Source organism: Pelodiscus sinensis, chromosome 4, assembly GCF_052426305.1.
Source record: "Pelodiscus sinensis isolate ZL-2025 chromosome 4, ASM5242630v1, whole genome shotgun sequence".
NCBI lineage: Eukaryota > Metazoa > Chordata > Testudines > Trionychidae > Pelodiscus > Pelodiscus sinensis.
The window spans coordinates 41,793,796-41,820,428 of record NC_143055.1 but is presented as its reverse complement, the minus strand read 5'-3'; positions in this window follow the sequence as shown (position 1 = coordinate 41,820,428).

Genomic DNA, 26,633 nt, shown 5'->3' with positions numbered 1-26,633 from the left:
GCATGAGAACATGGCTCAATAACCTTCTCGGCCTAATTCATAGAATGTCTTTGAACCGCAGCCTCGGTGCCTTGCTCTCTGAGAGGAGTGCTGAGGTTTAGGATGTACCCCTCTCATCTGCACCTCTCATTGGTTAGCTTGGGCAGCTTCTCACTTGGGTGTTGGCTTTTGTCTCCCCATTGACTGTATAGGAAGCCTAGGAGCTCAACTCATGCTTTATGGATTGTTGTTCCAGCCTTTTAGCTAGACACCGTGATGCTAAGTGCTGCAGTGCCTAACTCCCTTCATGGATCTGGGCTACACTTCCTTTTCTCACTCTGTGATCGGTAATGTCTAAATATTAGTGACTAGTTGCAACTGTCATTTGATATGGTCTCTTTATTTTGATATGATCCCTTTAAGTGGCATGAGTTCACTTGGATCTGCCTGGAAACATTGTTTCTGATGACAGCTCTACTCATTAATTCATCAGTTAAAGGTGTGTGCAGCTGCTTCCTTGTGAACTAAGATCAGAATTTATGATTCTGAGTTCAGATTGGCAGTGAAGTGCTCCTCTCTCCTTTCATTCCCATTCATTCTCCAGCTGTTGTTAATACTCTCTCCTTTTCATTCCCTTTGCAAGTTCTCTCAATTTCCCTCCCACGCTCTCTTCCTTCTGTCCCCTTTGCAGACTCTTTCCTGCCTCTCTTCACTGATTTTCTTTATCTTCACTCCCTCCTCCATAGGCTCTCCTATGTTCCCGCTCACCTCCTGGTGCTTTTTTTTTTCTCTCTTCTAGTGCTGCCCCCAATGTGGCAGAAAGAACTCTATTGCAGGCAAAAGGAGTCTGTGCAGCAGGATCTGTGCTTTGTCCTACTGGCACAGACATTGCTGACTGCTGTGCCTCCGAGCTGTTTGAAAATAACCTGATACAATGTGGGAATACAGTGTTTAGCCCACTCCCCTTCCAAGTTTTTGACCCTCTCCTCTTCCAACTTTAGGAGCACTGAGTGTGGAGGAATAACAGCCAAGGGAAGGGGGAGAAGCTCTTTCATTTTAATCTTCAACCAGTGTGGCAGTAGTGAAGGACATGTACACATTGACCCCCTCCTTTTCCTTTTGCATCTGTCCTTTTTAGAAACAGTGGTTAGGTGCTTCAGCTGCAGTCTAGTACAGTGCTGTGAAACACGCATGACCTTACTCATGCAATAAGATGAGAATGTTGTTATACCAGTGGAAAAACAGAGCAGAATATTGCTGCAATCCAAAGCACACATAATCACTGCCACACGCTTTTCTTATTCTTTTGGTTTCCCCCACCACGAATTATCCTTTACAACAGCCAGCAGATAATTTCATTATTGACAATCCTGCCTAAAGGATTCTCTTTGAATTATTATATTGTCAGTAATCCTTTTAAGATTGGATTACTGCGATTCCTTAGAGTAACTTTGGCTTTCAGTTAAACTTTCTCATAGATATACCCCCATGCCCCTTCCCTTGGGCTTCTTTTCTTTAGGTTGCTCATGGTCATATTCATCTGTTACAAAACTTTTTGACCCTCTCCCCTTCCAAGTTTTATCAAGGTAGCAGTCTCTTCCAGAAGCATGCCTTGTCTTGTGGGAATGTGTTTAGAAACAAAGCTAACTATAGGTTGAACCTCCCAAATCTGAGACTCTCTGGTCTGGCAATATTTGTGGTTTGGAAGGAAGGACTACAGATTTTGCTGGACAAGAGAACCCTGGAGGTGAAGTGCTGGGGAAACCCAGCTAGCAGGAGCTGATCCTGAAGTGGGTGGGGAGTCTAGCCCCGGGGAGCTCTCGGCTTGGGAGCTTCTGTGGAGGCTGACAGGAATCCTCAGTCCCAGCTGGGAACCCAAGTGTCAGCTGAGCTGGCAACAGGTGTGGGGAATACTCAGCTGTGAACCCTGGTGGAAGTGGAGCCCACAATGGCTGGGGGGGATCCCCAGTGGAAACAGGGCTGGGGCAGCCAGAGGGAATCCCCTACCCTGGTACGGAACCCCAGTGGCAGTGGGGACAACAGGAAGCCTCTACTTGGCTGGGAATCCTGGCAGAGAGGGGCCAGTGCTGGCTGGGGGGAATCCCAGCCCTGGGAGCCCTGGCATGGGAACAGCAGAGGGGAGGGAAGCCCAGGCTCCAGGGACGCCCACAGCCCAGAGAGGAGTCTTGACCTTCCCTGGTCTGGTAAACTCGGTGGTTTGGGACCACTCAGGTCCTGAGGGTGCTAGACCAGGGAGGTCCAATCTGTACTCTGTTACTGGAAGAAAAATACATGGATCAGTGAACTATTATTTGAATACTAGCCAATTAGTTCATCATAAGACGGGATTTTCAGGTCTCTCCTCCATGTCGTTCTTCTCTCCTGAGCCTCCTGCCTCCAGTCTCTAGCTCTGTCTCTCTCTCTCTTCTCCTCCTCCTCCTGCCTCTCTCTCTGTCTCTCTCTTTCTCTTCTCCTCCCCGTCCTGCCTCTCACTTGGAGGACCGCGAAGCCCAAATGGCTGTTTGGGCTCCGCTCTCCCCATGCTGCTTGCTCCCACGCGGCGGCCCGGATGAGTGGGGCAGAAGTCAGCCGAGCGCCACGGCGGGAGGTGAAGGGGAGCGGGGCGGTGATGTTCATGGTCACGGGGCAGGGCCTGGAGCCGCTGTCATGCTGCATGTTACTGCCCCACCCCTCCTTCACCTCTCGCTATGGCGCTCGGCTGACTTCTGCGCTGCTAAGCCGGGCCGTCGCCGGGGAGCAAGCAGCCATTTGGGCCCCATGCTCCCCATGCAGCATAGAGGTGCTGCATGGGGACCATGGTGCCCAAACGGCCGCTTGTGCTGCTTGCTCCCCCGCTGCGGCCCAGCTGAGTGGCACAGAAGTCGGCTGAGCGCCACAGCAGGAGGCAACAGAGGGAACAGCCAGCATTTCAGCGTTACAGAGTCACAGACATTGGGCTACTATATATATGATGCTCTTTTTAAAAAAATAAAATGAAAGAATGTTTGGGCTATGGTTTATTGCAGTGCAACACAGTAACAATGCAACCTGCTGGTCCCTATAGCCAGACAGTTAAATAGGTTGGATACCATCTAATAATTGAAATGAATCTTTAGCAGGATTGATGACATGATAAGGTAGAGATGACTGACTATGCCAGTCTCTATTGCTGCAGGGAGTTGCTTATATGTGAAACTGACCCTCCGTGACACCTGTGAATGTATTTGTAATCCCAGTCATGCTAAGATGAAGACTTTATGATTTAGTTTCTCATATGTAGTTGCAATTGTGTTAGCATTATGGCTGTACAAATTAATTGGGTGAGTGGATGGGGTAGTGATGGAGAAACCTGGCAAAGCCTAAAGTTTGAAGTATTTATATTTTTCTATGAATTAATTTACAATATTCCAAATTCAAGAAGAAAGCGTAAAACACATTTTCACTCAAAATAAGGCAATTTCTCTCACCAAGCTGCTATTATTTGTTTCATACATTCTGTATTTTTCTTAAATAAGAATATAATCTTTGCAGGGCCATAACAGTGTATTGTTATAAGTTTGCATGGTGCCTAGGACAGTCCTCAGTCTTTGTTATTCCATGTTTCAAAATTTCATTGGGATGAATGTCAGTTTTGGGATCCAGTCAAGCAAAAAATTAACATTTTCCCAGGGAGTGTAAAACCCCCCAATAATTTTACAAAATTGTTTACCCAAAAGAAAAATTTGGAGTCACAAAATGGTTCAAAATTAATTTACAAATAATTCCTCCTAATTTTTTTTCTCAGTGGGCATTTACTATAAATGGGTGCTGTGATTTTTAGGAATCCACTTGTAACTATTTCTCAATATATGGCCAACAAGGCTTTAATTTTACCTGGAAGATGATAGTTCAAATTTCCAATACTTCCTGTCAGGCTACTTGGGAAAAGTAACTTTGGAATGATCATTGAACATCCATCAAACATAATGTAACTGCTGAACGTCTGCAGTTTTATCATGTATTGAATGTAAATGGTTTTAAATTGACTCTCTTGCAGACCCGGATTGAAGCAACATTCCAGAACATGTAGAAAAGGTAAAATGCCTTTCAGCTTATTCTAGATTCTTCCATTCCTTCCATTCCTTCACCCTTATTGTCTGCAGCTACTCACATGATTAATAAGTTGGGTTTATTGGATGCAAATGTTATGGAAGGGCCTTTAAACAGTGTAATCCTGCATAAGTAATGGAACTTTTGGAAATGTATACTCCTGACATGGATGTTTAGTAAATGCTTGAAAAAAGAATAAACAATATGACATTTTTGTAATATGACAAATGTAAAATGCACACTTGCCTTCTGACAGAAACAAGGAGGGTTGTAGCACTATTTCTAACACCTCTCTCTTCTAATGATAAATCATCATCAAAGGAAGCATTGGGCCAGATGCTCATCAGATGCTCATTAATTGGCATAGTTCCATTGATAGAGTGAACCAGCTATTGTTTCTAAGGCTCATCAGAGTTGCCACTGAAAGGTCCTTTTCATCTGCACATGCTTCAGGGTGGTCAAGTAACAGCAAATGCCAAGCATCATTATGCTTGGCTGGCAGGTTTTACAATCATTTTCCTCTGCATATAAATCCTGTTATGGATAATCTTTCTTTGGTCACCTCAAGGTTGCAATACTTTCTCATAGGGTTAGCTTCTAATCTAATCTTTTGGAAAATTCAGTTAGCACAGAATCCTGTGGCATTAAGTGTATTTCCAGCTCATATCCTCTTTTTCTTGAGCTAATGATCTACACTAACTACAGTTTAAATTAAATTCAGAGGTGTATGTGTGGGTTTTTTTTTTTTTTTTACATTTCGTGCTAATTTGGATCCTGGCTATTGGAGGTACTTCTATCCATAACATTTGCAGAGCACTTGTGCATGAGAGGTAGAGAGAGAGGAAAAAAAAAACCCTGAAAAACACTCCTTTGGAAGGAACATAGTTGTTGGACATTATTGGTAGAGTGTCCAAGGCTCAGAAATTCACTTTATATTTTGGTTTGCCAGTGGATTCCATGGCTTGCAAGAGTTGTCTGATGTCATGGGCTGGTCTTGTTTAGAGGGAATGTTTTCGGGAAAGAGGTGGAGAGGGTTTTTTTTAGGGGGGGAAGGAGGGGAAGGTAACTAGTGATGCAACTGAGACAATTTCAACATTATGAGTTTTTTTAAGGGAATCTGCTATTTTTAAAACACACTTTGTAGATTATGTGTAAAGTTCATTGATTTGATGTGTAATGTGCCTAGAATTTGTAATAAGGATGAATGGGAAAGCTAAATAAGTATACCAGGACTGTATTCATGGTAAACCCAATGAGAGACACAAAAATTTTCTATGGATAAGTATCATTTGACTGGCTGCTCTAACCAAACTCTATTCAGCCTAAACAGCTGCAGGATGCTAAACATAAGGAGCTATAAAAGAGGTCTTTCTGAGTAAAGTCACTATTCCAGTAATAGAGGAAGATTGCCTTAAATAATCTAGATGAAGAATAATAGAATCAACCAAACCTCCAGCATCAGTAACACTAGAGTAACAAGAGAATATGGAAACCTGTTGGACCCTATGATTGCTCTGTTTCTATTTCAGTAGGAAATATATCAAACCCAAGAAAAAATGGAAACACTAATTATGAAATGCCAGTCCATACCCAGCAGAGGGGTAAGCAAGGGGACTCGCTCACAAAAAAAGAACAGGGAAACCTCTGCTCTCATTGGCATTCTGTAGGTGTAGTTTTACACAAGTGCAACTTACTAGCAGGAAAAAATTTAGCACTATAACTTGAGATGAATGTGACACACCTCAGTGGTTTCAAAAAAGCCAGTAATTGCCCCTATTAACTCTTATGTAAATTAGTGCTCAGGACAATTAAAGGTCAGTAGTGCTAGCTAGAATCAAATCTAGAGCAGGCAGATGCTATGCAAGTTTTGCCATATTGCTTTAGCTTGGACCAGAGTTCAGAAAGAGCAGTTAAACTACAGGTCTGTCTGAGGCAGATCTAGATGGTGGATGTGCACAAAGAGCCAGTATTATTTGTGATGCTAATCAGGGGCCTGATTTTTAGTAAGTCTGAGCATCAACAATTTCCATTAAAGACTGAAAATCAAGAAAAAAGACTGAACCTTGAAAATCAGGTTCTATAATTTTATTTTGGGTTTCCAGAGGTGAAAGACTACTGTACGATTTCTCCTTATATGCTATTGCACACAGTGGTTGTCTCTCAAGAGACAAACCTGTCATTAATATTTGGTAAACCAATAGGATGTAATGGAATAGAATAAATAATAGTCTGGTCAATTCTGAAGATCTACTGACATGATGATCTGTCTATCTGGGTTCTTAAATGGCATCCATCATTGCAGTCCCTGCAAAATTATTAAAAATTACGATTGCTTGTGCCTATTCTTTAAACAGGCTTTTGTTTTAAGGCTGACAAGATATGGTTTATACCATTGAAGTCAAATAAAATGTCCTTAATGTGCATGTTATTGCAATATCTTGGATTCCCTAGCCTACAGAGAGAAAAGTACATTTTTTAAAAATTAAGATTTTCTAGTATTCCTGCCTGAACATGTGTTCAATACCCAGTTGGATCTGTTTGATCTATAGCAGGCACTTATATTTAAATAATTAATTTTGTGCTGAAAATTGAAGTATTTTGTGAAATGCACCTGACCTTACTGGAAGTAGACTTGCACTCTGTAAATGATTAGATGAGACACTGAAAGTGTTTGTTTGACATATACCTGCCTAGCATATGTATTTCTATGAAACTATGCATTTATGGTAAATTAAAATGACTGATCTGGAAAGATCAAACTTGATGTACTCATAGAAAGCCTGGAGGATCTTTATCAAATTGAGTTTTTAATTTTAATCAAGTGTTCAAGGTCAACAGTTTACTTGTCTTTCTAAATTATCATGTAGGGTTATTAAAAGGATATTTATGGTAAGTTTGTAATGATTATTCACTGGCTTGACCCAATCCGTGTACTACAGTTAAAAGTCATACTGTTCATGTTCATAAATATCAGCAACACAATGCATCATATTTGGTTTTTTAAATGTGTATTATGAGAATGTGTTTCCCTTACCACAATGGATGATGTATTTGTACCTTCAGTAAGCTAGCAAAGCCTTTAAACACTGATAAGAGGGACCAGACTAGTAGTCTTGTGATTAATGTTCTGTACTTCCACACAAAAATGTTTCTGTTCTTGCCTACACCAACTCCATTGACTTAAAGTCTCATAGGGGTAACCATGTTAGTCTGTATCTTTATAATCAGCAAGTAGTTCTGTAGCATTTTTAGAGATGTTGGGTGGCTGGGATAGGTTGGGCATGCTGCTTGTGTACCATCCATCCCGCTGTACAACAGATGCTCTGCTCGAGCTGGCCAAGATGGTCTCGGACTTGGCATGAGGACCCTGAGGCTTCTGGTCTTGATGAACTTTAATATTCACACCAAGGCTGTCCTTTCTGGTCTGGCCCAAGATTTTATGGATACCATGATGACCCTAGGACTATCCCAAGAAATAACTGTCCCCACGCACGTTGCAGGTCATATGTTCAATCTGGTCTTTTGGACTAATGGTGATACAATTCTTGGGATAAGAGATGTGGTTACTCTCCCTTTGTCATGGACTGATCACTACCTGGTCAAGTTTAGACTATTTGGTGACCTTTCCCTCCACAGAGGCGGGGGACCGATTAAGATGATCCGCCCTAGGAGACTGATGGATCGGGAGGGCTTCCTGAGGTGCATGAAGGATTGTTCAGCCATTTGGTAAATGGTCCTATTGATGCCCTATAGAACATTGAGGTAGCCCGGGCAGTCGACATGATTGCTCCTAAGTGCCTTCTTTGGACTAGTTGAGCCAAGTTGGCTCCCTGGTTTTCTGGAGAGTCAATGGTGGCAAAATGGTCTGTGCGACACCTAGAACGCTGCTGGAAGAGAACTAGATCTGAGTTCAATCAATTGCATGTGAGAGCTGAATTGCGAGCTTACTCTGTAGCCGTGCTGACAACGAAGAAAAGCTACTTTTCCACCTGTATTGCATCTGCACAATGCTGTCCAGCGGAACAGTTTTGAGTAGTGTGGGGCTTGTTACAATCTGGCACTCATGATGAAATGAGGGAGCTCTTGGCTCCCTGCTAAGATCTGTTTGTGAAGCACTTTGCAGAAAACATCGCTCCCATCTGTTCTGATTTGGACTCTGGCTGCTATGTAAGTGGAATGTGACTGACATAAGCGGAGGTGTTACATCAGATCCATGACATAAAGTATAAATGGTGTTTGCTCTAAGCTGTGGGCTATCTTAATGGCTGAACAGTACATGGCATCTAGATTTCCATGCCAAAGGCAAATGAGAGCATAGTTAAATTTTTCAGACTGCCTACGATTATCTACTTAAAGCCATATTTAGGCAGTTAATGTGGTCTAATTTTTAGAGGTGTTGAGCATTTGCATCTCGCATTCAAATTACTGCTCAAGTTCTTCGAAAATCAGCAACTTATTTAGCTTTAGGCACTAAAGTTTGAATATGCTGGTTCATATGTATTGTGGAAGGTATAGTGCTCGATTTTTAAGGTGGTGCTAAGCTTTCTATTAAAGATTTCTTGATGATGAAATAGAAAACAATTTTATTTTTTTTGCTTTTAAGTTTGATAGTGATATTCCTATCCCTAACTGGTCTGTGGAGCTGCTGTATGCTGTAGAACAGATGGTTGCACTTCAGTGGTGGATGAAGTGCTTCCTTGTATAGCTAATTTGTAATCCTAAATCAATACACACTGTTTTTAAAATTGCTAATTTCTCTGAAAAAGCCACCTGACCCAGATCCCTCTCAGATTCTGAGCAGCAGGTACCATGGCTTGGGCACTCTGTGGTCTCTGTGGACAATTCCTCCAAGTGGCTACACCTGCACTTCTGAGTGGAATCTCATGGTTCATCCCATATTTAATTAGATCATCAGATTACAGCAACCTCTCTTTACAAGCCCTGTTACTTCTAACTGTGCTGCCTGGGTTTTGACTCCTTGCTTTAGAATCTTCTCTGGGAACTATAAAATTGAATAGTTTGCACAAAACTGTAGGAATGATTTATTCCCAGGAACATTACAAACCAAGTTAAAGTGATTAAAAGGAACAGAAGCCTAATATACATATTCTCTTGCCTAAATGTAGCTTATCATTGTCAGGTTAAGTAAATTTCACCTAACCCAGGAACTACTCAAACACTATGGCTTTATAACTACTATCTCTCTGACAGTCTGACATATCTCCTCAGCTCCCAAACAATGTATTCTGCTCAGGTTATCCATTATCAGGTTCCTTTGTTTTAAAGTTCCTGCCTTGGCTTTCTCCTCTAGAGACAGCCCAAGTATAGATCAGAGCCTGCTGGGAATAATCTGTGGTCCTACGGAGCCAAATAGGACTGTGTTAATCCTTTGGCTTCCATATAACAAAGAAAGACATCAGAAAGGGAAAAAGAAATGTTTAAAAATGGCATCTCTAAAACGGCAAATATATACATCACACTTGGCTTAACAATGGACTGAGGGGAGCTAGGGTGTAATACAGTAGTGGTTCTCAACCAAGGATACACATACCCCTTGGGGCTTGCAGAAGTCTTTTAGGGGTATATCAACTCATTTAGATATTTGTGTAGTTTTACAACAGGCTAAACAAAAAGCATTATAAAATGTCATACAGCCAATGACTTGTTTATATTGCGCTATAAACTGTACACTGGAAAGTAAGTATAATTGTATTCCAACTTATTTATTTTATAATTATATGGTAAAATGAGAAAGTAAATAATTTTTCAGTAAGAGTCTTCTGTGACACTTATACTTTTATCTCTGATTTTGTAAACAAGTAGTTTTTAAGTGAGGTGTTACTTGCAGGTACACAAGACAAATCAGTCTCCTGAAGGGGGTGTAATAGTCTGGAAAGGTTGAGAGTCCCTGAGAGAGGAACTATTATAAATGGAGCACAAGACCATGAAAGGTATATTTATTTAAAACAGCTTCCTTTAGACTATTTATTAGTTGTAAAATATTTATAAATGTGTGCAAGTTTTGAATCAGGAATGATCAGAAGGATGAGGGAGAATACGATTCTTAAATTTCTATTATGTTTTTAATTTTATTTTTCATTTATAGAGAGGCAAAAGTGGCACTACTTTTCTCTTCAGATTGTAATGTAATCTAAACCTTTCTTTGAAACTAGATTTGAAATACCATCAGCTGGAAAGAAACATTTTCATAAAGTTCTCTGCCAAATGTCTTTTTTCCCCCAGAATTGCACATATAAATAGAACAATATCACAAACATCTGTGGAATACCAAGAGCCAGAGACTCCTCTTCATGGAATGACTAATAAAAGTTGAGAAAAGATTATTTCCTATTTATGACAGCAGCTAGCTTCTGCAGCTTCTTCCTTAAGTAGATCAGGGGAATTTCCAGTGGTGGCAGAGAAGAATTACAACTAGAAATGGCCATAGTGTGGAGTGTACAAAAACAGATGTTGGAAGTATCCAGCCAAGTCACAATTTTTACATTGTTTTAAAAATAATGTTGGTGATTCTTTTTCCTTCCTCTGTTCTCATCAAATTGCTTCATTCATTTCTCAGAGAAGAATATTTTCATTGCTGCTGTTCAGACAAAGGCTACCACTGGAAAAGACCCCACAAAATACTGGTGGGTCCTACTCTTGGCTGGATCTTGCTCACCAGCTGCCCATCCACCAGCAGTGAGTGATTGGGGTCCAGTGGCTGGCAATAGTGGTGGGTATGCAAGTCTGGTGGTCAGGTAAAGCTGCAGTGTGTGGGACCAGACATTCCTACTATCAATGCAGTCCCTGCTGTGTGCCTCCCCTTGGCCAGCAGGCCCCTTTACTCCCTGTCTCATTCCCAGTGAACACTGTGCTTGCTGCTGTGATTGGTGAGTGCAGGCAGGCAGGGGCTGGTTATGTGTTGCCTCTGCTGCCCACACATTGGCCCTTCACATGCTCCCGTCTCACTGTCCTCTTTCTGTTGTGCCTCTTTGCCCCCTCAGCTTTGCTGCTCCTGTATCTTCTCCCACCCCAGCAGGATGCATCCTGCTCCCAGCACTGTGCATAGAAAAAGTCAGATAATCCAGCCTACCAACAGCCTAGCTGGCAGGCTCCTTCCTTCCCCCACCCTCCTCTGTGGAAAGCTCAAGCTTTTGCCCGGGACATTGGCCAGGAGGAGCCAATCCCTGTATGTGCCGAAGCCCTACAGAACACTGACTCAGGGAAGCCTTGCCTTCAGCTAAGCTCTGGGGATCTGGGAAGGAAGCTATTTTCAACCTGTTCGTGCCCTGATGCTGCAGCAGCTCCCCTAGCAGGAGCTTAACACCCTCTTCATATGCTGCCCTTAGGACTGTGAGGCTGGTCTGTCCCCTAGGCACCCTCCCCTGCAAGGGCAGGAAGGGACCAGCTGCTTCCAGCCACAGGAAAGTAAGGAAAGAAGAGATGATCTCTGCAAAGCAGGGGCCAAGTCATCTAATTCTTCCATCCCCTGCTCCCTGTGGATGGAAGCAGCTCCTGTCCCTTCCCTCCTGCACAGTGCTGAAAGGCTGCTGCCAGACATGTTCATGCCCCCCACATGTTGCCTTGAAGATATAATGCCAGCTCCCAGGAGAGGCAGGTCTGTCCTGGGGCCCAGCCAGGAATGAGGGTGGAGAGCAGTGGGCAGGGAGGGATGGGTCAGGTCAGTCGACCACTGTAGCCAGACAAAGCAGCCCCCCCCCATCACATCAATCTTGCTTGCCCCTCTGAGGTGCCTCAAGCACACAGGACAAAGAGAGCAATAAAATCAGCATAGTCTTTGATTCCTTGACAGAAGGCCTGGATATGCTGGCTCATCGTGACCCTGGATAACTGTAAACATAGATAAGAGGGTGATCAAACCAGTCGTCAATCACGAGTCTACAGAAACTGCCCTTGACTAACACTGATATTGATACGATCACACAACCATCCCGGGAGAGGAATCTCCCGCTGAGTAAAGAATGTCCAGTACTCCCAATTTAGTTATCTCTCTCTTACAAGTGTAAATTCCCTTGTAAGAACTTGTGTTACAAAGATGAACCAGCACAATTTGGCACCTTAGATAAGTAGGAGAATACATGACCCCACAGGTATGAAGATGGGCCCAGCAGCACACTCACTTTGAGTATCAATCCATCAGTTACCTGCTGGTCGGGCTAGGTGATTGACTCCCGAGGTCCACATGGGGACGCCAAGCCTCGTATTCATCTTTCCGAGGAATTGAGTGACTGATCCTGGCCTGACACGCTGGAATCGAGAGACGCAGAAGGGGGTAAAAATTGTACCTGTATGTGTCCTTTTGTCTTAGTGCATGCATAGAATTAGAGCTCTTTAAAGATTAAGCTGTCACTTGGTACCGTTATTTTATCTTCCTTTCCTTCGTAACCATTTTAAGACCTGTATCTGCTAGCAGTTAAGAAGTAGAACAATAGCCACTGTTACCATATCCTTTATAAGTATCTTTAATAAACCTGTAACTGTTTAAGCTTTAACCTGACTCCTTCTGTTGCTATAACAGAACCAGACACAATTAAAAGAATAAGCCGGTCGGGGTAGACGCAGTAAGAGCTGGGCGTTGGGTTTTGTCGCCCCCACGGGGCAGACCCTTAGGGCACCCGTCAGCCTCCCCTGGCTGCCCGCTGCGAAGGGACCCTGTCCTAGCAGCTAAAGACTCAGGTGTAATAAGCTATCTGCACCAACTTGGGGCACCCGTCAGCCTCTCCTGGTTGCCTGCTGTGAAGGGACCCTGTCCTAGCAGTTAAAGACTCGGGTGTTTAATAGGGCTCACAGACCACACAATACCCTGGCCACCAGCTGACAACCACCCCCATTGTCAGATGAGTGAATTGCATTTATTTTTGACAGGTACTCAGTCAACTTGGTGTTAATTTGAATATTTGGACTGCATAGTTCTAATTGCCATTGACGGTACTAATTATCAGCCCTACAGAGGGAAACCAAGACACAATGAAGGGATGTGATCTGTCATAAAGCACACGAGTCAATGATGAACCCATGAGTACAGGCACCAATTCTCCCTGCTCTAACCAATACACTGCGCTTCCTCCCAGACCTGGAGCTTGGATCCAGCTATCCCGATGGGCAGTTCCCTCTCATTTAAGCAACAGACCCATTTCTTTCCCAGACTTCGGACTAGAACCCAGCTCTCCCTGCTCTAAATATTATATGGAGATGAAACTTCCTGAAATGACATTGAGCCTAAGCCAGATTCTTGGTGCCTGCTGTGGCTCTAACTTGGTAACAATGTACTTGTGACTCCTTGTGACTGAGAGGTGATCACCGAGTTGCTTTGGAAGCCATCCAGTTCTGGTCTCTCCACACTTCTGTGCTTCTTTCTCTGGGATGAGAAGAGATCTCAGATACTTTCCGCAGAGACCAAATTCTGGCTTGATTTCAGGGCCAAGGAGCTGCAAGGAGCTTGTGAAAAAAGCTGAGATCCTGAGCAACTGGCACACCAACAACCTGCTGGCCTGCCAGCTGCTGAGGGTCTCCTGTGACAAGGCCACTGATAGTGGGAACTGGCTGGTGAGCACAGTATCCTAGAGTTGGAAAAGAGGGTACGGTTAGATCACATCTAGAGCTCTCTTCTCCCAGTGCAGTGGGAGATATTTATGCAAGGGTAGCAGGTGTGGCTGTGATGCAGCTGGGAAGAGAATTCTTCTTCACCAGTATGGAGCACCTTTCACGCTGAAGGTCTGCCAAATGGTTCACAACTCGCCTGCACAGGGATCACGTCACCCATCACCAGAATGCAGCCACCTCTGGGGTGGGATGAGGCAGCTGTGTGACTGTGTGCAGTAAAGGTCTGATGCAGGGCAGGAAGCAGGAGAGACTGAGGTAGGGGAAGTTAACCCCTGCTTACTCAGCAGCCTGAGTTATCAGTCCAATAGTTAACTGAATGAAGAGATTACTGGAAGGCAAATTTATCTCTCTTGACTTTCCCTGATGCCTGACATGCCCTTCACATGTGTCTTTCACTGGCTTGTCAGATTTGCCTTCTCTCATCCAAGCGTGGTGTGAGTCCCCAAAGGCTAGCCATGTGCAAGGCTGACACATCCTGAAAGGACAAAGGTGGGAGATATACTTGGGTGACCACATGTCCCAATTTATAGGGATAGCCTCAATATATGAGGCTTTGTCTTTTATAGGGTATGTCTACACTACACATTTTTTTTTAGAAAAGCAGCCATTTTTCCAAAAAAACTTAATTTACGTTCACACTGCAATCGCATTCTTTCGGGGGGAAAAAATCAAAAGAACAGAGGGTTTTTTCCGATACTGATAAACCTCTTTCTACGAGGAAGAAGCCTTTTTCCAAAAGACCTCTTTAGGAAAAAGGCCTGTGTGGACAGGGAAGAGGGAGTTCTTTTGAAAGAAGAGGAAAGAGAAAAAAGCACAGGTGCCCTGGTGGCCACTCCAACCATAGTAATCACAGTTTAAATGTGAGATGGTGTCCATTCATTGTGGACGCTAGCTTTCAAAAAAGCAAATTGCTTTTTTGATGTGGTTTGGCAGTGTGGACACTCTCTTTCGGAATTTTTTTTGGAAGATCTCTTCCAGAAAAGCTTCTTCCGAAAGAAGCCTGCAGTCTAGACATAGCCATAGACACCTATTACTTTCCTACTGCTATCCTAATCTTTCACACTTGCTATCTGAAAAGTAACAGAGAAATAGCTGTGTTAGTCTGATCTTGGTAAAAGAAAAAATCCAGTCTTGTAGCACTTTAAAGACTAACAAAATGGTTTATTAGGTGATGAGCTTTCATGGGGCAGACCCACTTCTTCAGATCATATTCTGAAAGTGAATAGGCATGACCAGGGCTCGCCAAGCGGCGGTGAGCCCCGCTCACCAGCCGCGGTTCTGCGCTCTACACATGCGTAGATCATTCTGCGCATGTGCAGATCGCTCTGCACCAGCTCTTCCGGGTTGTAATCTACTAACCACGGGCGAATAGATTACATTATTTGTCGAGCCCTGGGCATGACTATTATGTAAAAGAGTAATACAATAAAAAAGTAAACAAAATATACAGTAGCCAATCAGATACATAGCTTTACTTACACTACGTCGATGACATCTTTATCATTTACCCAGAATATCTTACTGCCCCTGTATAAAACTATGCCCACATCTTGAATACTATGTACAGATGTGGTCTCCTCACCTCAAAAAAGATATTTTGGCCTTGGAAAGGGTTCAGAAAAGGGCAACTAAAATCATTAGGGGTTTGGAACGGGTCCCATATGAGGAGAGGTTAAAGCAACTGGGACTTTTCAGTTTAGAAAAGAGGAGACTGAGGGGGGATATGATAGAGGTATATAAAATCATGAGTGGTGTGGGAAGGGCGAATAAAGAAAAGTTATTTATTAGTTCCCTAAGTAGAAGAACTAGAGGACACCAAATGAAATTAATGGGTAGCAGGTTGAAAACTAATAAAAGAAAGTTCTTCTTCACACAGCGTGTAGTCAACCTATGGAACTCCTTGCCAGAGGAGGCTGTGAATGCTAGGACTATAATAGAGTTTAAAGAGAAGCTAGATAATTTCATGGAGGTTAGGTCCATAAAAGGCAATTAGCCAGGGGATAAAATGGTGTCCTTGGCCTCTGTTTGTCAGAAGCTGAAGAGAGATGGCAGGAGCCAAATAGCTTGATCATTGTCTTCGGTCCACCCTCTTTGGGGCACCTGGTGCTGGCCACTGTCAGCAGACAGGATACTGGGATAGAAGGACCTTTGGTCTGACCCAATATGGCCGTTCTTATGTTCTTATGAAAGGGACCTTGAGAGGTCATCAAGTCACGGGACATGGCTCTGAGTTGGCCTTCCAGCAAGAGCCACGCAGTCAGGGTCGTGGTTGGAGCTGGCTTGCGGCCACAATGCTACTCCTGGGTATCTGTGCCTTTAAAAGATGGCTACAGGCAGGAACAATAGAAGTGAAAGGTCTGGCAGGAGTGTCCACCAGGGCTTCTTCCTGGAGGCCTTTATTTTTTAAAAAAACCCTTCCCTGTGTCCACACGTATCTTTTTTCAACAGATCTCTGTTGAAAATAGTGTTATTCCTCGTAAAACAAAAGTTTACCATCATCGACAAAACAACCGCTTTCTTTTGATTTACTGTCAACAGAACGGGACAGCAGTCTAGATGCAGGTAAAGATTTTTCAAAAAAAGGCTACTTTTTCAAGAAATCCCTGTAGTCTAGACAGACCCCTATAGTCAAGTCCTTAGATACAACCACATCTGCTACAATCCCACTGACAAAAACTTCAAGATATCTACCAAGCATTCGTAAAACTCGGTTACCCACCAGGGGAAGTATAAAAACAGATTGAAAGAGTCAGACGAATACCCAGAAACCAGCTACTTCTAGATAGGGCCAAGAAAATCAACAATAGGACACCACTTGTCATCACCTAGGGTACGTCTAAACTACATGCCTCCTTCGATGGAGGCATGTAGATTAGCCAGATCGGCAGAGGGAAATGAAGCCGTGATTAAAATAATCGCGGCTTCATTTAAATTTAAATGGCTGCCCCGCTCTGCTGATCAGCTGTTTGTTGGCAGATCGGGGCAGTCTGGATGCGCCGCGCCGACAAAGAAGCCTTTCTTGATCGGCACAGGTATGCCTCATGAAACCAGGTTTACCTGTGCTGATCAAGAAAGGCTTCTTTGTCGGCGCAGAGCGTCCAGAGTGCCCCGATCTGCCGACAAACAGCTGATCGGTAGAGCGGGGCAGCCATTTAAATTTAAATGAAGCTGCGATTATTTTAATCACGGCTTCATTTCCCTCTGCCAATCTGGCTAATCTACATGCCTCCGTCGACGGAGGCATGTAGTCTAGACACACCCCTATAGCCCCCAACTCAAATCCCTCCAAAGCATTATCAATAACCTACAACCTATATTTGAACAGGATGCTACACTCTGAGAGACTCTGGGTGACAAACCTATACTCTCCTATAGACAATCACCTAACCTCAGAAAGATTCTTACCAACAACCATAGGGCATACCACATTAAAACTAACCCTGGGACTTGCAACAAAGCCCGTTGCCAGTTTGTCCACATATTTACTTTGTAGACACCATCACTGGATGTAACCATGTCAGTTATACGATCAAGGGCTCATATTCCTGTACATCCAGCAATGTGATATATGCCATCATGTGCCAACAATGTCCCTCTGTGATATATATTGGACAAACTGGTCAGTCACTTCGCCAGAGAATTAATGCTCACAAATCAGACATCAGACATCTCTAGACAGAGAAACCTGTTAGTCTGCATTTTAATCAAACTGGCCATTCCCTTAAAGACCTTACAACATGTGTCTTACTATAAAGAGACGTTAACACCAATTACAGAGAGAGACTTCAGAACTCTTTTTTATGCTACAATTTGACACATTGTGAATGGGCCTTAATTTAGATGATAATTACTTTACATATTACAAAGACAGACTCCCCACCTTTTGATATTCGTAGTAACTCCAGATAAGCCACTTAATTGACGCTTACAATAAGCAATTTCCTCCTTCCTTGTCACTTCCTCACTTCTCCTCGTCCCCACCTTCTATGCTATGTATCTGATTCGTTACTGTATATTTTGTTTACTTTTTCATTGTATCCCTCTGTTACATAATGGTCATGCCTATTTACTTTCAAAATATGATCTGAAGAAGTGGGTCTGCCCCACAAAAGCTCATCACCTAATAAACCATCTTGTTCATCTTTAAAGTGCTATAAGATTGTTTTTTTGTTTGTTTGTTTTACTTGCTATCCGGTCGCTCTAGCTATTTAGCACATTTGTACTGTAAGGAAGGTTGAAGTAAACTTGGCAATAAAGCCTTCAGTGTTTCTCAGAATTGTTTGAATGATGGAGCTGAACAAAATATAGATACATGTATTGATACCAATATACTGCAGTAAAATACTATGATCAGTGTATGGTGGGTGAAATCATGGCTTAACTGAAATCAGTGGGTCAAGATTTCATCTGGAGAATTGAAATTCAATCACATACTCTTTCATGGTGTCATTTAATTCCAGTTTTCTCAGTACTGAGGATAAAGTCAGGTTTATTTGGCTCTGTTTCTGGTTCTGCTTCTGTCTTCTTGTGAGAAAATTTGTTAACCTTTCTGTGTTCTCCCAATCATAAAACAGATTTATAATACATACATAATTGGAGTAAAAAAGAAGTATTTCACAGTTTTTCCAAAATATAACTAAACTGTATTTGATACTGATACATCACGTTTCTCTTATCAGTATCAAATTATTAATCAAGCTTCACAGCTATTTGTTCTTTAAAAACATCCTCAAATTAAAAAAAAAGTCTCAACTTTTTTGTCTTCAGCTGTCAACATGATTTAATAGGACATCTTACCAGATATTAGTAAAAATTCTTCTGAACTATTATCTTAGCTTCTAGGTGGGCTTATTTCTGTTCCCAGCATACTTCACCAGCAACCTACTCCAAGATTCTTTCAGGAGGAGATTGAATATAAGAAGTATTAAGAATTTGTACCAGTGACAAAGATCTGACGATGGATTAGATAGGAATGTATCCTCTGTGGCAGAACATACCAGTAATTAAACTTTAAAGCGAAAGGTCAATTGCACATGGTCAAATATCGGCTACATAATATTTTGTAAGATCATTGGACTTTCAGGAAAATGCACTATTGCTTCAGGGACATTCCCTTGGTAAAATTAAAGTTGACTTGCTTAGCTGTGTTGATTCCTATTTACAGTAACAGGTTAGAAGGAAAGCTTCAGGATAGTAAAATAACAGAATAAAAGAGCCATCATAAGATAGATGTTTTGACAGAGAAAAATAAGTTTATATATAGGACATGAGGTGAGGGCAGCTGGCATACAGTCTAGGCAATTATCTTTTAGAATCACTAGGTTCAAATCCATGAAAAAGGCAGCGAGAGCTGCTGGATAACATCCTTTCTCTGAATGACCATGAATTTTGGTTTTGGCATGTTGTGTACCTTCTGGGTTCATTATGACTACTGCCTATGAATCTGTTTCTAAACTGCATATATTGACTTGGATACAAAATACATCGTGGAACAAGGTTTTCCCCACCATTTCCCCTCACTCTCATGCCCACTATAAACATGAAAAATATGTACACCCTTTGTTCTCTTATTTGCTCTGAGTATGTGAACGAAATCACAGATTTGGTTGAATCTCTCTAGGTTTCTTGTGATCCACTTATGAATGTACACATTTGCAAATAAAGCACATCATTCAAGAAATGATCAGGCTTCGTAGTAAGGCCAGAGAAGCAATACTTAGCACACCATATTTCTGGCTATTTCCATAAATCCCTGATTTATTCTATGGTGTTGACAGCTCTCTTCTTCCTAACTGCCATGACATGGAGCATGTCAGACGGCCTGTTGTGAGGACCTTTTGCTTCTATGAAACAATGGCAACTGAAAGTGACAACATACATTGGCCTGCAGCAATGCAATCAGGTTATCTTGCAACGAGTCAGAAAATACCTTTCTACCTTCTAATGACACATTTTAATCTCTTAGGGTACGTCTACACAGCAGCATTATTTCGGAATAACTGATGAACTAGGGAGCTATTTCTCATTTGGGAATTAGAAATTTTATCTGAGCAGGAAATTCCAGTTCTACACAGCTCTAGTTTGAACATGTAGAGTAGTAGGGTAATGCTGAGGACTTTGACAAATCAGTTGCTTCATATCTTAAACTGAGCACATAAAACAATTGGACACTTTTGATTTTAATTTCTCTATGCTTCAGCTCCCACTGTAATATGGAAATTATAAAAGCCAGAGATTTTGTGAAATAAAATGTCTGTGAAGTGTTCAGACAATATAGTGATGAATGCCATAGAAAAGGCCCTAAAGAAATAAATAATTTTATCTTTGGAGCAGGGTTTGAATAGTGTGCAGTAATTAAGGTATAAGGCATCACTGAACAATAAGAAGAAAACAAAATATGGCACATTAAGTGAGTATTATCTATACTGTGCACTGTATGAGGCAGGGGTCATTGTATCAGCCCATTTTCACATGGGGGCTGGATTAAGGTTACATGGACAACTGTAAATCTGGCATTTCCTAACTTATGAGTGCTTTTACCACCTGATCTCCAAGTAGCATGCTCCAGTTGGTGCTAAGGGCTGGCTGTGGAAGGCTGGCTCCACTCTGCACCTTCTATCTGAGGCCCTTCCCCATCTGGGGGTGTGGAGATGCCCTTCCCCAATCTTGCCCAGAGGTCCTGTTAGCTATTTTCTCAGACAAGAAAGTATTACATGCTCCCATAACTAGAAAGAAAATCAGGAATCCTACCTGGAGATTATGCAAAACACCTTAAGCTCCGTGTGTCTGGAGTCACTGAAATATGACTCAGCTCCTTTCTCTCCTCTTTCCTCCACTGCTGACCTAGGAAGTGAGAGAGGTGGCTGAACACCTGAATTTAGCCTTTGGCCTTAAAAACAGAAGAGAGGCCAAATTCTGTTCCGATTATTACTCTGGATGAAAACTGGCATAGCTGAGAGTAAAATTTAACCCTAAAAGAATAGGGAGAATTTTGCTTGCTTTCACTTAAAGGAGCTGTTTGTTACATTTTCCTTTTTAAGTGCTCAAACTTTTTTTGTGATTTTATTGAATATTTCTTCCTGTAACCTCAGTACATTTATCATTCCTTCCTAATGGTCCATCCCTTCCAAATGAGTCATGCCTGTTGCACAGCAGCATCAAAGCCAGCAGGGGCCAGGTTTCAAAATCATATTTTATCTTCATTTCTTTGACATTTTTCTGCAACAGTGAAACAATCCGAAAACTTGCTAAGTTGCATCAGAAGAAAGAATGTGTCCAACACTGATTAGCCTGACCTTATTGTAATTACATTTTTATCAAAGATTTGGTGCCCTGAAATTGCATGATTTCTGACTATTACCATTGTTTATGGGATTGGGTTGGGCATGTCTATCAGAAGGATGACACTGTTGTTAGTGCTACTGTTTGAATAATCATCGCTTCACGTCAAATCTCTCCTTTGACAAGTGGTGATATATGATTTAGCCATAATGTGTAAAACTAAAATAGTGTATTAGCAATGAGAATGTACCTGCTGTTAGAGAGATGATGACATTAGAGGTGCCTCTGAATATTTTTCTCCAGATGGACGTGCCATTGATTATTTCACAACAGCTCAAATCAAACCCAGAGTAGATAGGTGAGATGGATACCACTGAATTACATTTCCTTGCTGTGTTCAAACACAATCCCCACTCCCCGTCACATGTCAGTATTAAGTGGGGAGAGATCCTTTAATCCTTGTCACGTGGACGTCTAGGGTCTTCCCTAGACCCTCAGGTCTAGGGTTTCCTCTTTTCCTCTTTCTCTCCTGGCTAGTGGAGCACTAGAGCATTGTGTTTGTCCGAGCCAGCCAAACAACTTTAATAAGAAAATGTCTTTGGACAGTCATAATTTTATTTTTAATAGCTAAAGCTTCAGTCATAGAATCATAGAATACTAGGACCTGCAAACAGTTACTCATGTGCTTCACATGTGGGCTCATGAGACCACTCTTGCACATAATGTAAGTGTGTTGCGTGAGTGGAAACTAAGTGCAGTAAACTCATTCCCCCGCTCACCACTTTTAATTATATTATGTCTGATATTTGGGTACAAGGTTTCCCTGTTTTAAGGAAATCCTCCCTTTCCTCTTCTCCTCTCCCCCCACCACCTTGCCCTCTCTTATTCCCGTTGTACTGTCCCTTACTATTGTACATTTTCTACCATTTTCCCCACATCTCCCATTCTGCGTTGTTGTTCTTCTCCTGCTATATTACCCTTATTTTCTGGTTTGTGTGAAGTTTTACTATGCTGTACATAGAGCTTAGAATATATTGTTTTATTAAAGTGATACTTCAACAATGCATTGTAAGCTCTTTTGAGCAAGGACTCATCTTATATTCTATATGTATAAAATGTATAACAAAGTGGGCTCCTGAGCCCACTGTGAAATATAAACACAAACTAATAATCATAACTAATAACAAATGATATACCATTTTACAATATCTTAATCTGTGGCTACGATTTTAGATATAGTGCATAGGATTCTAATTATATTGATCTGAACACTCTTAAAAGGATCAACAGGGTGAGAGGACTATTTTCCACATAATACTGGAAATTAGATTAGCATCAGTGTTTCATGGAACTCAGAGTTGAAATGCCAGAGATTAATTCAGGAAACTAGGTCAAATGTGAAAAAACAATAACAATCCCAAATGCAAGTTTATACAATGAAAACATAGTTGGTGGACCTTAAAAAACCCTTTAGTTTCATCCTGGAAGACATGTTGTGGCAGATGAAACTACTTAGGCAAAGGAGGGATAATATAAAGCTGTAGGAAAATAAATGTAACTCAAAACTTCAAGAAAGAGGGCCAATGAGTTCTAGGTAGCACTCTTCATTGGTGATCAAGAACCTCAGATAGCAGGACAGAGATGTTACCTGGAAAAATATGCACTTTATTGATTATAATAAAAAATAACCAAGAGACAGATTGCATCGTTGCAATGCAGACAGTGAGTGACAGCGTGGGAATCATAGCGATAGTTTGCTTCCTGTTTACTTCCTTCCTGGAACAATCTGCACCAGCCCTTTTACTGGCACAGATTACTTACCATGTATGTACCCGCACGGGAATTGGAGCCAGGGTTATAGCCACTCCTCATCCCTTCTTGGATACTCCTTGCCCATCTGCATCAGATGAGCACTGCCAGCTCAGCATTTGCTGCTATCCACACTCTACACAGTTTCTTGTGATATAGATAGTTTCTGAAGGAGTGTAAAGAGGCTAATTTGTAGTTCTTTACTTTTTTATGTGTACATACAGTATGATTCACAGTGGAGCCCAGAAACAATGATACTGTTCCAACACACACACACTCTCTCTCTCATCTCCCCCAAATGTAGCGTTACCTTTTCATCCCCTTCCTGGCTGGCTTCTTGCTACAAATATGGAGAAACAACATTCATATACTCACATCAGTTGTTTGCATCTGGCAATTTTAAGATTTACTAATAAATTATAGAAAACTCTGTTTATCGATCTTGGATAGATGAAAAGCTTAGATGAACCTGTTCTGGATTTGGGGACCTAAATTTTCTTCTAGCAGTTCTATAATTAGTCTACCCTATAACTTACAAATTGTGATTTAGTGTTTCTGTGAAAATTCACCTGTTTTAATTTCACTACTTACGATGCTTAGAACATAACATGGAACTGAATTCACCCTAACCTGTCCCTGTTGCTTTCCTGGAGCTATCAAAATATATAATTCAGGTAAAACATATCAATAAAATGCTGAAATCTGTGATGTTTCACATTTCCTGTGCTGGTGCTAGGATATGAGAGGAACAAGGTTAGTGAGGTAATACCTTTCATTGCATCAACTTCTGTTTGTGAAAGACACAAGACTTTGAGATCCACAGGTCTCCAGGCCTGAAGGAGTTGTGTAGAGCTCAAAGCCTTGTATTTGTTATCAACATAAGTTGATCCAGTAAAAGATATTGCCCCATATGCCTTATTTCTCAGTGTTTTACACGAGATAAAATAGCCCTGTATTTTAAGTATCTTACTTTTCCTAAATCCATAAACATTACTTCCTAAAATATGGCTTTCACTTATATGAATTTGATTATTTTCTTGCTACAGTTTTTGATTTGGCTGCCCTTCTCATGTCCTTTGAAATGATCACATGAACAGTTAGTGCTGGCAAATTATTTTTAGGATAGATATATCTCTAATGAAATGTTTTTTGTAATGCTTTAGTTCTGATTTTTCTGCTGATGTCTATTGCCACAGTTTGGCAAACCAAGCCTAAGCACTATAATTTGGGTGCTGAACAAAACTGCAGTAATCTTAAAATTCCTTAATGTATCATTTGGATCTGAGCACAAAAATGAAGAGAGTAATTTTGTTACGGTATGTCTACACATCAAAGTTATTTCGAAATAACTTTCCTAGCGTCTACACAACCCAACCGCTATTTCGAAATTAAATCCAAATAGTGGAGGGCTTATTTAAAAATTGGTAAACCTCATTCCACAAGGAATAACGCCAATTTCAAAATTGCTATTTCAAAATAAGCACTGTGTAGACACTTATTTTGAAATAGGGGGCCTCCAGCCATCCCCAGGGTGCCCTGGTGGCCACTTTAGCCTCATCCAAGAACACTTCTCTCCCTCCTCCCCTCCCCGGAGCCCTTAAAGGTGTAGACTCTGGCCACAGTTCCTGTGCCAGCTCCAAGCCTGCCAGCCCAGAGCCAACAGTCACTGCACCTGACCCAGTGGCCGCAAAACATGAGCCAGCAAGCCACTGGCAGCCAGCCCTCCACCGCTCCCCAGGAGCAGTCTGCCAGATCCCAGGAGCCTGCCAGGGCCCGGAGAAGGTGGGTGTCTTCCTGGTCCAAGGCAGAGATCATGGACCTTATTCAGGTTTGGGGGGATTCCCCCAATGTCCATGATCTCTGCACTAAACAGGGAAACTTGGCTGTCTATGGCAAGATAACTGCCAGCCTGGCCACCAAAGGCCCCATGCAAACCCAGGAGCAGGTTCACATGAAAATCAAGTTGGTCCGGCAAGACCCCCAACCCTGAGCCCTCAGCTTCCCCTCCCCCTTCTTCCCCTTGCTTTCCCCTTCCAGCTCCCTCCTCCCAGGTTTCCCCCTCCCCTCTCCGATCCTCTCTCCTCCCCTCTTCCATCTCCTTTCCCCAGTCTCACCAGAGTTTCATTCCCCCCCACACACACTTTTGTTAAATAAAGAGAGTTTGTGTTCATGAAAATACATGTATTTTATTTGATATAAGGAAGGGGGTTAGGGATGGGTAAGTGGAAGGATGTTAGGGAGGAATGAGGCACAAGCCCCCAGTGGGGCAGACCAGGGAGGCTCTTAGTGCTCTTCAGGGTGGAAGCTTTCCCGCAGGGTCTCCTGGATACTGACAGACCCCTGATGGACCTCCCAGATGGCAGGCTGCAGAAAGTGCAGCCAGGCTCTCAACAACATGCCCACAAGAAGCACCAGAGTGCCCAGGGGCAGCCCTGGCTCCATGTTACAGAGCGATGTGGTGTCCCGAGTTAGGGCAACCAGAGCATACAGAGACAAAATGCTTTGCTGTCCCTCATTAAGGTAGGCAAGCAAGCAGGGAAAGCTGAGAACCGGCTGTCCGAGATGGGATGGGGGTCCCTTTAAGCACAGGCCTCAGATAGCCTCAGGCAGCAGCCACACAAAGTAACTCCTGACCTGATGCCCTGCCGGACCTGGTTCCGGCCGGTCTTAAATGCGATTCAGAGTCCACTCAGTGTGGATGCGCTATTTCGAAATAGCCAAATGTTATTTCAAAATGCATTTTGTGTGTAGATATCTTATTTCAAAATAACTATTTTGAAATTGGATATTTTGAAATAACGCTGTAGTGTAGACGTACCCTTTGTTATTAATTATAAAATCTCATTTAACGCTAATCTGAGTACTGCATGGTTGGTATTTTTGTCAGGTGTTTGAAGGGGTTTACTCTATGAAAACATGGATTTAAAGAAGAGTCTGACTCCCTGTAGACAGGAAAGAGTACTGTAATTCAGCCTCTCATTTGCCAACACTTAAGAGAGAATGCAAGACCCATCTGCTGTGACATCCTACCTCAACAGACTAGCTTGTCAAATGTGTGTGTGTGGAATGCTTGTTTGTACATATGGAAGCTCCCAAAATTACAGAATCTTGAGACAAAGGGCTTCTGGGAGTTAAATGATATTCTTGAGGGAGGGACAATGAAGATCTTTTTATTTTTTAAATCCCTTTTCTCTCATGTTTGTTCTGAGTGATAGGATTAAACAATAAATAGGGGTTCAAGGAGTCTCTTAAGTTACAGTATTGACTTGAGTATCTCTAGTCACTAGCTCCTGAGGGGAAGAACCTCAGGTACTCAATCTAGTCAGACCTGGTGGGGAAGCATAGTTGATAGAAGTGTCTTAAGCTACATTGCCCTTAACACTGGTGGGAGAATCATGGGATTCTATTAAGAGAGGTAAAGGCTTAAGGGCTGAGGGGGTGCAAAGAGCCAGAGAAGGGTTCAGAGTTTGGCTAGTTCTAAACATGTGAAGCAATTTCTTTTTAGAGGATTAATCTTCAGATCAGAAATTCAGTAAACTCTGCATACAATTGTTTTGTGTAAGGTATCTCACACCACACATATTTGCTTTTTGAAGGACAAATATGTCTTGCTGACAGTACAGTAGAAATATTAAATGGTGTGGGGGTAATTATGGATATAATTATAAATATTTCCTATGCATATTTTCAGTGTTTCTTGTAAATTTGAGTTCTGCACTGATATACATCTGACTGTTTTGTTTTACTGAGTTATTTATTGAAGTAATCTATATTTCCTAAACTTAGTTCTTTGATGTTTTGATTGTTGATATGAATGATAGACACAATGATTTCCATTTAGAAGACAACACTTA